Raw genomic sequence first — 9175 nt, forward strand, 5'->3', positions numbered from 1 at the left:
AGCAGACACCATAGCAACTATTTCACTAAGACTCTGCTACAGATTTGCGTAATCCTTTGAGTAAAAACACTTTGTTATCAATGATATAAGCTTTATTACAACAGAAATAATGCAAGATAAGCACATTTGAGTAGCATAGTTCATCACAAAACAGTATGCAGTATCATTAATTGAGAGATTAATGATGAAAGACAACATGTGAAAGCTAGAAACCATAAACTAATTTAAGGAAACACAATCTGAAAATTACAAACATTCAGATACAGGTATTGCACCAAAATGAGCTGAGATCCTATGATTATATTGAATGAATAAATGTGATTTGAGGTGAATCTCACAAATACTGACACTAAATAACACAAAATTGAATACTTTCAAATCTAATTTATATTATTTCAATACTCTTTATTCCTGATTACCGGTTTTTCATGGAGCGGAAACACTTACATCTAACAATTGTTGAACTGTTACGTTCAGATGTCCATGTGTCGAATACATAACCGTCATGAAAAAACACATAGCCTCGTTGAATAGGCTTTTCAACACCCAGTTTTGAACCTTTACCAGAACTTTTGGTCCATTCCAGAATGTTCATGTACGAAAAGTCTTTGAAGATCGGTCTGGTGCTTTGGGTCCATGTGCATTCTTCCAAATTAAGATGTTCTTCCGCTGTTGACACTGTTGATTGTCCTTTACAGTTCATACAGGACGACTTCTGCTTAGCTGCAAAGGGCTGGTCTGGATAAGGATCCACAATTAGGAGTTTATCCTGGTTGTCACTGAATTTCTTTACCCTGGAAAATATATAAAAGTAAAGATTTAAACTTTGTAACAGAACATTTAAGATTTAAGGTGTTACAAAAAAAGCACTACTCCAGAGTCTGTTTCAGATACTTGTTTTCCACCTAATAAACGCCACCCCTACCTTCTTTGTGACCAAAAAATGTATAAAGACAATGTAACTAGTGGTAACCAATTTCTAATGCAGACTTAAGAGAGTAATGTAACTTATTATGTCAGGGATTTTAATTGAAGCAGAAAGCTGTGTGCCACTATGCATGTTATATACATTATAAAGTACTATATGCTGTGTGGTCGAGTCAGGCTGACTAAACAGATAAAACTTATTTTTAACAGACTGGTTGACAGAAACATAGAAAAAAATTCACAACATGAATGTGCGTTTTTAATATAAAAAGCAGGCTTTTTCCTGGCCATTTTGGGAAAAAAGCTATTGCAGGATTGTGAATTTTTCGTGCCAAAAATCAACTGATTTGGGAAAAACTAATATAAAATAACCCTTCACAATCATTCAAATTAGATGAAAAATCATATTATTCATGGTAATGTACTTTGTTAGATGTCATTTACATATAATTGAGTTAAAATAATCATAAACTCTTCTTTCTTTTTTTATTGGGAATTATTTTTTTCAAATCGGGAATTTCTATTACAATTTAGGTTAGGGAATGGGTCCGTTTAACTGACCCGTAGATACACCAGGAAAAGGCCTGAAAAGGCGATATAAAATAAGTACCTCAAGCAAAGTTCGGCTTTTGTCTCATTCGATTTCACAGCTTGTCCCCGACATTTCAACCATATTCGCAACTCTGTAACTGTGCATCTTTCTGGTTGAAGTTGCGGTAAAACAGCGCCAGGGACATCCTTGGCATACAGCTACAAAAAATAAAAAGGCAGGTTTTAAGCATTATTGCTTCTTTAGAAAAAAATCATGTTACTTATACAACATACAAAATTCATCATTTTATTTTTTTAGAAAATGGTTTGAAATAAATATGATCGATACTGAATGTAGTGTAAGTTACATGTTTTTTTTAAAGTGGCAATAATGCTTAAAACCTGACAGCTGAACTTGTATGCATTCATGTTGGGTCTCTGTACCAAGTCAATATTTATTAGAGTGTAGTTATGGTACATGACTATGTCCGGATATATTCATGCCACCAATGTTTATGTATTTGCATAATTATATTAATAATAAACTTAGGAGTATTTATTATAGTGAATTCACATTTTAAACAAAAAAACAAACCTTATGACAATCACAGTCGTGTACTGTTGTACTTTCTTTTCTGTTACAGGATCTGGTTCAGCCATGGTACTTCACTGTTTCTGAACATAGCATTTGGGATGATTTCTGAAAAAAACCCACATATAATGCTTTTTTGAAGCTGATTTTTATATTATTTCAACACTTCAGTCAAACACTCAAAGAAACAGAGGATAGTTTCGGTTTTGAAAGTTTATAAATATAGAGATTTTGGTGTAAAAAACATGAATGTTAAATGACCCGTTCTCCTGATTGGTTTTCATTAATATTCTTCTACTGTCTAGTTCTATTTAAGAATAAAAAAGCCCCGAAATCATATAATTCCTATGATAAAATCATGATTACAAATATAAACTTTCTGAAAATAACTCGTAATACGCTTTGCTTTCAAAATTTGGCATGTTTATACAATATTTACATTTAAGTTCCAATCCAGGTGTAGTGGTATATGTATGAACATGAAATGTGTCTTGACAAAACGGAATGTTTAATGCATTTTTTCTCACTTCATCGTACTTAAAAGTAAATATACAACAAGCGATAGCTTTAATATGCGTCAATATAATAATAAAAATTAAACATGTGTGCAACTTACGCATATATTGTGCTAAAGACGTTGATTTCTTCAGCGACACAGTAAAATTTTATTTTCTCTGGCGAATTTCTATCCCCCGTTGACGTCACATCCGGATAAGGGACACAACTCTAACACTAGTAAAAGCGAATAACTGAAAGGGTGTATAAAATGTATATTTTCACTCGTGGCTGCGCCACTCGTGAAAATATTATTTTCTATGATCACTCGTGAATTAAAATCGATAATCCACCGAATCCAACAAATATCCTCTATATCTTGGAAGGAAGGCGCGATGCTCGTTTAGATCTTTTAAGTGCTATGAAAAGAAATTTTAATAAAACATTGTTGTACAGCCCACCATTTTCAAAGATGCTTTTGCACATAATTTAACGTTGTCATGCTAACGGATTTTCGTACCTATGTGAGAGAAATGTCACACATAATTTACCTCCCATTACAGAAATGTCACTCATAATGTATCTCCTAATACAGAAATGCCACTCATAATGTATCACCCAATACAGAAATGCCACTAATGATTTATCTCCCAATACAGAAATAAATGCCACTCATAATGTATCTCCCATTACAAAAATGCCACTTATTATGTGTCTCACATTACAGAAATGCCACTCATAATGCTTCTCCCATTACAGAAATGCCACTCATAATGTATCTCACAATACAGAAATGCCACTCATAATGTATCTCCCAATACTGAAATGCAATTGATAATGTATCTCCTAATACAGAAATGCCACTCATAATGTATCTCCCATTACAGATATGCCACTCATAATATATCTCACAATACAAAAGCGCTACTCGTTTTTGTTTTTTTTGACCGTTTTATCAAACGAAAAACGGAAAACGAAAACAAACGTTCCATCCCAAGTATCAACAATTGATTTCGTTAAAATAAGGTGAAGTTTAGTTTTATAATTAGAACAACGACAAATGCTATTAAGAAATCAATTCATTTTTCGGTATTTTTGCAAAAGCTTGGGGCTTTTTAACAAAAGAAATACTAACTAATATGTGTTGATTTTCGTATTTCCTTTTGTCGAATTAAAAACGGAAAACGAAATTACTGTTTGTACACAGACAAAATCTGACTGAATCCACTAAATTTTGTCTAAATGCATGAACACGTACACACACGTTTATGCCATATCGGCCAGACTCTCTCAACAATGCCCGGTTCGCCCGAGCAATGGTTTGATTTGAGTTAATAATTTTCTTTCATAATAACGTCCATCACTTTAGGCGTTAGCCCGTTTTTCATTTATTTAATTTGTTTCAGTGCTAGAGGCCATATTGGACCATGTTCGTGTGACAAATTGCTCGACGACGATATCGTTTAAAGTGTTGCATTGTTGCTGTTTTGTTTTTTTAAGTTTACAAATTTAAATGATTAGGTTACCAAGCAGTTACAATCGTTTATACGAAGGAAAAATAGTACGGTGGTAAAATAACAATCCAAATAACTGCAGTAATCAAGTTACCCCGTTAGGTCATGTTTTGTGAAATTTTTGTTGAAAATTGTGAAAATTAAGGACCTTTTAACACTACAAGCTGTACATTCGCACTTCATGGCAGTTTTTCAGGTGTGGCTCATTGCATTACAACTTAGAAATTTTATTTTTCCTATTGAAATACCCCATAAGACAAGTTAGATAACTGTAGTTTGAAATTGTGTCATATTACACATGGGCAAGTAATCAGGGTGCAGGCTCAATTGGGTTTTCAGGAGTTTACACACAGGCTGGACAGAATGTTAACACCGTTAATAACTTTATTTTTGCAAATATTTAGATTTATTGAAATACATGTGTAAAACTCTTTAGTGCATAAAAGACAGTTTTTTTCTTGAGTTTGTGCCGATATCTTTAGGTATGAGAATAAATCATTGAATACGTCTGAAATAAATCGATGACAAAATTTCACGTTGCGTGCAGCATAACCGTGCAGTACACAACTCATTTTTGAACAATAACACATTTTTCAATAAAGTAATTATGGTGTATACCACATAAGCAGCATAAAAAAATTGTATTTTAATTAATCTTAAAATTCTTAACAAAAAAATGTTTCAAAAAGTTATTCGAAAAAAAAGCACCACTTACCGGTAAGTTTACATTCATTAACGTTTAATTGGTTACCCAACAAAGTCACGTGATCCTGCATTGTGGTTATATCAATCAATAATTAAAATCAGTTTATACATATTGGCAGAACACAATATAAAACGCTAGTAGTCATAATTATCAATATAGGTTAAGGTTTTGGGTTGTGTCGTGTCTCTAGAGATGTCTACCCGTAAAACATTTATTCCGCATATTTTGATATCTCCTATTGCGTAACGCCTTCTTCATTTACCTTTATTGTTTTCAAACTATAATGTGTGGCGTTCGAATTTAAATATGCATATTTCTTATGTCGTGTTCTTCAATGGATTTCGAAAGTACAATTTGATATAACAGTGTGCCTCGAAAAGAACCGGGAAGAATAATCTTTGTGTGTATGCAAACTTTTAGAATTTACGCGGATACTTGAATTCCTTGTTTATCAATAAGTGAATATTGTTCCCCAAATCGAACTAAAATAAATGTGTGATAAAATTGTTCATGAATTTGATAAAAAAAAATATTTGTACATGCCTAAAGGGTTATTTATTTGATGTGTACACAGTCCATTTGATCAAAGAAATGTTAAGTCCAAGAATATCACGCTTACGATAAACTGCAAAAGAAAAGAAAAGGAAACAACATTTCTACCGTTTTAATGCCATGTACAGTTAATCAATGCATTATGCATAATGCATGACTGTCGCAAAGTAGGAACATAATTAACCAAATTGGAAGGTTTATATTTATGTCGGCGAGCAAGTTACTTAGGGCTGGCTGCAGAAATATAATTCAAGCTAAATGCATGAGTCGCGTTCTGAGAAAACTGGGCACAATGCATGTGCGTAAAGTGTCGTCCCAGATTAACATGTGCAGTCTGCACAGGCTAATCAGAGTCGACACTTTCCGCATAAACTTGAATTTCGGTAAGGACGGACTTCCTTGAAACTAAAACTACCATAAAAGCGGAAGTGTCGTCACTGATTAGCCTGTGCGGACTGCATCAAACGATTGCGCTCAATATATACTAATTCCTACATGCACAAACACATTGGCTTCTTGCAAATCTAATAGATAAATGTGTATTTTTAAACAGAGATGGAGCTAATGCCAAGGAGGTGGCGCTAAGGACAGAAAGTGGCACCATTGCGTGATATATGAGCCATCACAAGACTTATATGTGATATATCATAGTCCTTTCTGATATTTATTTTAATTTTTCAACGTACATACGTAAACCCAAATCTGTACAGCACATATACACACTCTAAAAACAACAGCAAATTGTTAATATATAAGAAAAAACTCAATAAAGATGTCGGCAACCTGAATAAAACATATGTATATAAACCCAAACTATGTAATACTAAATAAATCCAATAACACAATTTCAACATTCTCAAAACAATTCTTCTACAACAAATGTGTTTATATAGTTAGATAATTCACGAAATAATCAAAAGATGTTACTTCTGCTTGAAAAGACTTTATTTGTCCCCTTATCCAAATGCTTAATTCACTCAAGGCAAAGGTGAACGATTCTTGATAAGGCTTAAAGATATCGTTTGTCTCCACGTACTCCTCCAAAAATTAAGACATCTCTTTCTTAAATCGTTAACTTATTTTGTATATTACTGTCCAGTTTTACAGCATATTCAATGACCGAAATCATTACAATATTTTGCAACACAGTCATGTTTCTTTATAATTTTGTAAACTTTACTTGTATTATATACGAGTATATTTCACTGTCATCCAATTAAGAAAAAAAAAGAACATTCAAACTGGAATACCCAACAAAAAAAACGTTAGGTCGGTCATGAAAATTAAAGTAGCTAAAATTGTGCATTGGCTCGACCTCCTGTCATTAGCGCCACCTCTTTGGCATTGGCTCCATCTATTTTCGAAAAAATACAATATTATCGATTATACCGACTAGTGGCCAATGTTTTTGTGCATGCAACAACTTATATATGTTCAAAGTAATGGCTTGATGTCGTTGGCATTTACATTGGATGGACTTTTTTTCGACACAGACCAAACACATCGATATGCTTTCAAACACGCCACCATGACACTACTCATGAAGGTCCTTACGACTAAAATGGGTCGTAATTATGTGTTTAAGTTCATATGTGGATGAATAAATCTGTGCAGAATCGCACTCTATTGCCCAAAGTTTTAAATAATGCGAAATATGTTGAAAAACAATTAAAACTTACGCACCCTGTAGAATTATCCGTGAATTTTCTCCCTGTCCTTAGCGCCGCCACGGAAGTAGCATTGGCTCATTTATTATTGCATCGCAAAGAAGGGAGATTGCGCCTGTGATTTACGGCCTTGTTCAGAGAATCAAGTGAGTATCGATTCAAAATGCATGACATGACAGAGGGGCAAGTGATCATGGACTGAAACCTACATTTCATTACAGAGTATCTAGTAAGTGTGGACCGTCATTTAGTTACAGGGAATCAAGCAAGTATCTACTCGCATCATTATCTTACAAAGAATCAATCTATAATGTTTTTAAACTTGCATTACATTACATGAAATCAAGTAAGTATTGACTCATATAACAATACAGAGAAACAGTACCTTTAAGTATTGATCACATTGCATTACAGAGGAGAATCAAGTAAGTATTGACTAACATTACAGTACAGAGAATCAAGTGATTATAGACTTACATTATTTTTAAAGAGAACCAAGCGAATATGGACTCACAATACATTAAAGAGAGTTGATACCTTCAAGTTAATATCATTTTTATTTTATGCTTTCCGGTGGTTTATAGAGAAATATCAGTGAATTAAAACTGATAATTTCCATGTTTCAAACAATGAAAATTATCAGTGAAAATAATCGATAATTTTCCCTGTTTATGTTAAATGACGTCATTTTTTTACGAAATGACGTTATTTTCCCAGCGAAATTCTTGAGTTAAACTCAATGTATATGAACTGTGAAAAAAGCATTAAATGAAAAGAAAATTTGTTGGGTTCGGTGGATTATCGATTTAAATTCACTCGTGATCATATAAAAAAATATTTTTTCTATGATCACTCGTGAATTAAAATCGATAATCCACCGAATCCAACAAATATCCTCTATGTTATCATTCTTTATTAATATCCTTATTGATATATTTTAATAATTTCATTGATTTAAATCCTGTATTAACATTCTATTCTCGTCACCTTTATTCCCTATTTTCGTCAGTTTAATTCACTCCCTATTATATCCTGTATAAGAATCCTTTCATTAAAACAGCTTTCATAAATATATATTTTTAATTTCATTATCAATAACAGCCTGTTTAGTATCCTTTATTCATATCGTTTATTTATAACACCATTTATGACTATCCTATGTCACAATCCTTTATTTATTTCTTCCTTTATTTTTTATGTAGCCCTTTATTTTCAACATTCTTCATTAATATCCTTTCTAAATACCCTATAATTACAATATTCTATATTAATTAAATTTACGTCATTTATTCGCCTCCTGTTTAAAATGATTGATAAATATCCATTGTCAATATATTTTTTAATACGTTTTCTTTATCTTACCCTCTATTATAAAAAATATTATTATTAACGTCTTTAATCAGCATTTTTATTTACTTTTTTTACAATCCTACATTTTTATTAAGTGGCTTATTAGTTCAATAAACACTCAATCGCTCTTCTAACGCAAAACTTTTAAATTGCTGATTTTTCATCATGAATTTTCAGGTGTGGTTTTGGCAGAATATTTTCTTAAGTTAAAATATGCTTTGATATCACTCTCCCATGATGTACTTTCACATATGGGCCACGTGGTGCACGTGTAGTGTGATCGTGCAGCACATGGAAGTGACACTATTTAAAGATTATTGATTTCGTTGCTCATATTCTGTTCTGATGGAAATCGGATTTAAAAACAACAGCAGCATACACGTGCGAACAGTTTATTCAATATTTAGATGTTCAATCAGACGATTGCAACTGGTTGCTCGTTAAAGCAGCCAAGGAAATCTGCCCATTCCGTACGTTCAACACACGTATAACACACGTACCAAAGCGCACATAGCATTTAAGGGACCTTTTCACAGATTTTGACATTAATGAAGTGTGTCATTAAATGCTTAATATTGATACATGTAAACATTGGATCTAAAAAGCTAAAGTTAAAAACAATAATAAAATTAAAGAAAGAAAAAAGTAACCCTCAACTAGGCTCGAACCACTCACCCCGTGATTAAAAGTCTAACGCGTAGACCACTCGGCCATCCGTGCTCATACAATGACAGATGTATTTTATACTCTATATAATCATCCTCGTAGTGTCACAAAATATAACGACAACAACAGAACTATCCAAATTATTCAATCGTTTCGCGTTGCAACGCTTTATAAT

The 9175-nt window shown here is 32.8% G+C and overlaps 1 long non-coding RNA gene across 2 annotated transcripts; it reads right to left on the reverse strand.

The window, feature by feature from the left end:
• Window positions 1–70: 70 nt before the first annotated feature.
• LOC127879650 (uncharacterized) lies at window positions 71–2756 on the reverse strand. Of its 2 annotated transcripts, none has more exons than XR_008049182.1 (4): window positions 2667–2756; window positions 2054–2158; window positions 1538–1677; window positions 71–794 (listed from the first exon to the last, which is right to left on the reverse strand). It is a non-coding gene; the product is annotated as an uncharacterized LOC127879650 (long non-coding RNA). The 2 variants fall into 2 exon arrangements; XR_008049183.1 differs by lacking the exon at window positions 2667–2756 and adding an exon at window positions 2490–2522.
• Window positions 2757–9175: the final 6419 nt, after the last annotated feature.

This window comes from Dreissena polymorpha, chromosome 4 (genome assembly GCF_020536995.1).
Source record: "Dreissena polymorpha isolate Duluth1 chromosome 4, UMN_Dpol_1.0, whole genome shotgun sequence".
Lineage (NCBI taxonomy): Eukaryota > Metazoa > Mollusca > Bivalvia > Myida > Dreissenidae > Dreissena > Dreissena polymorpha.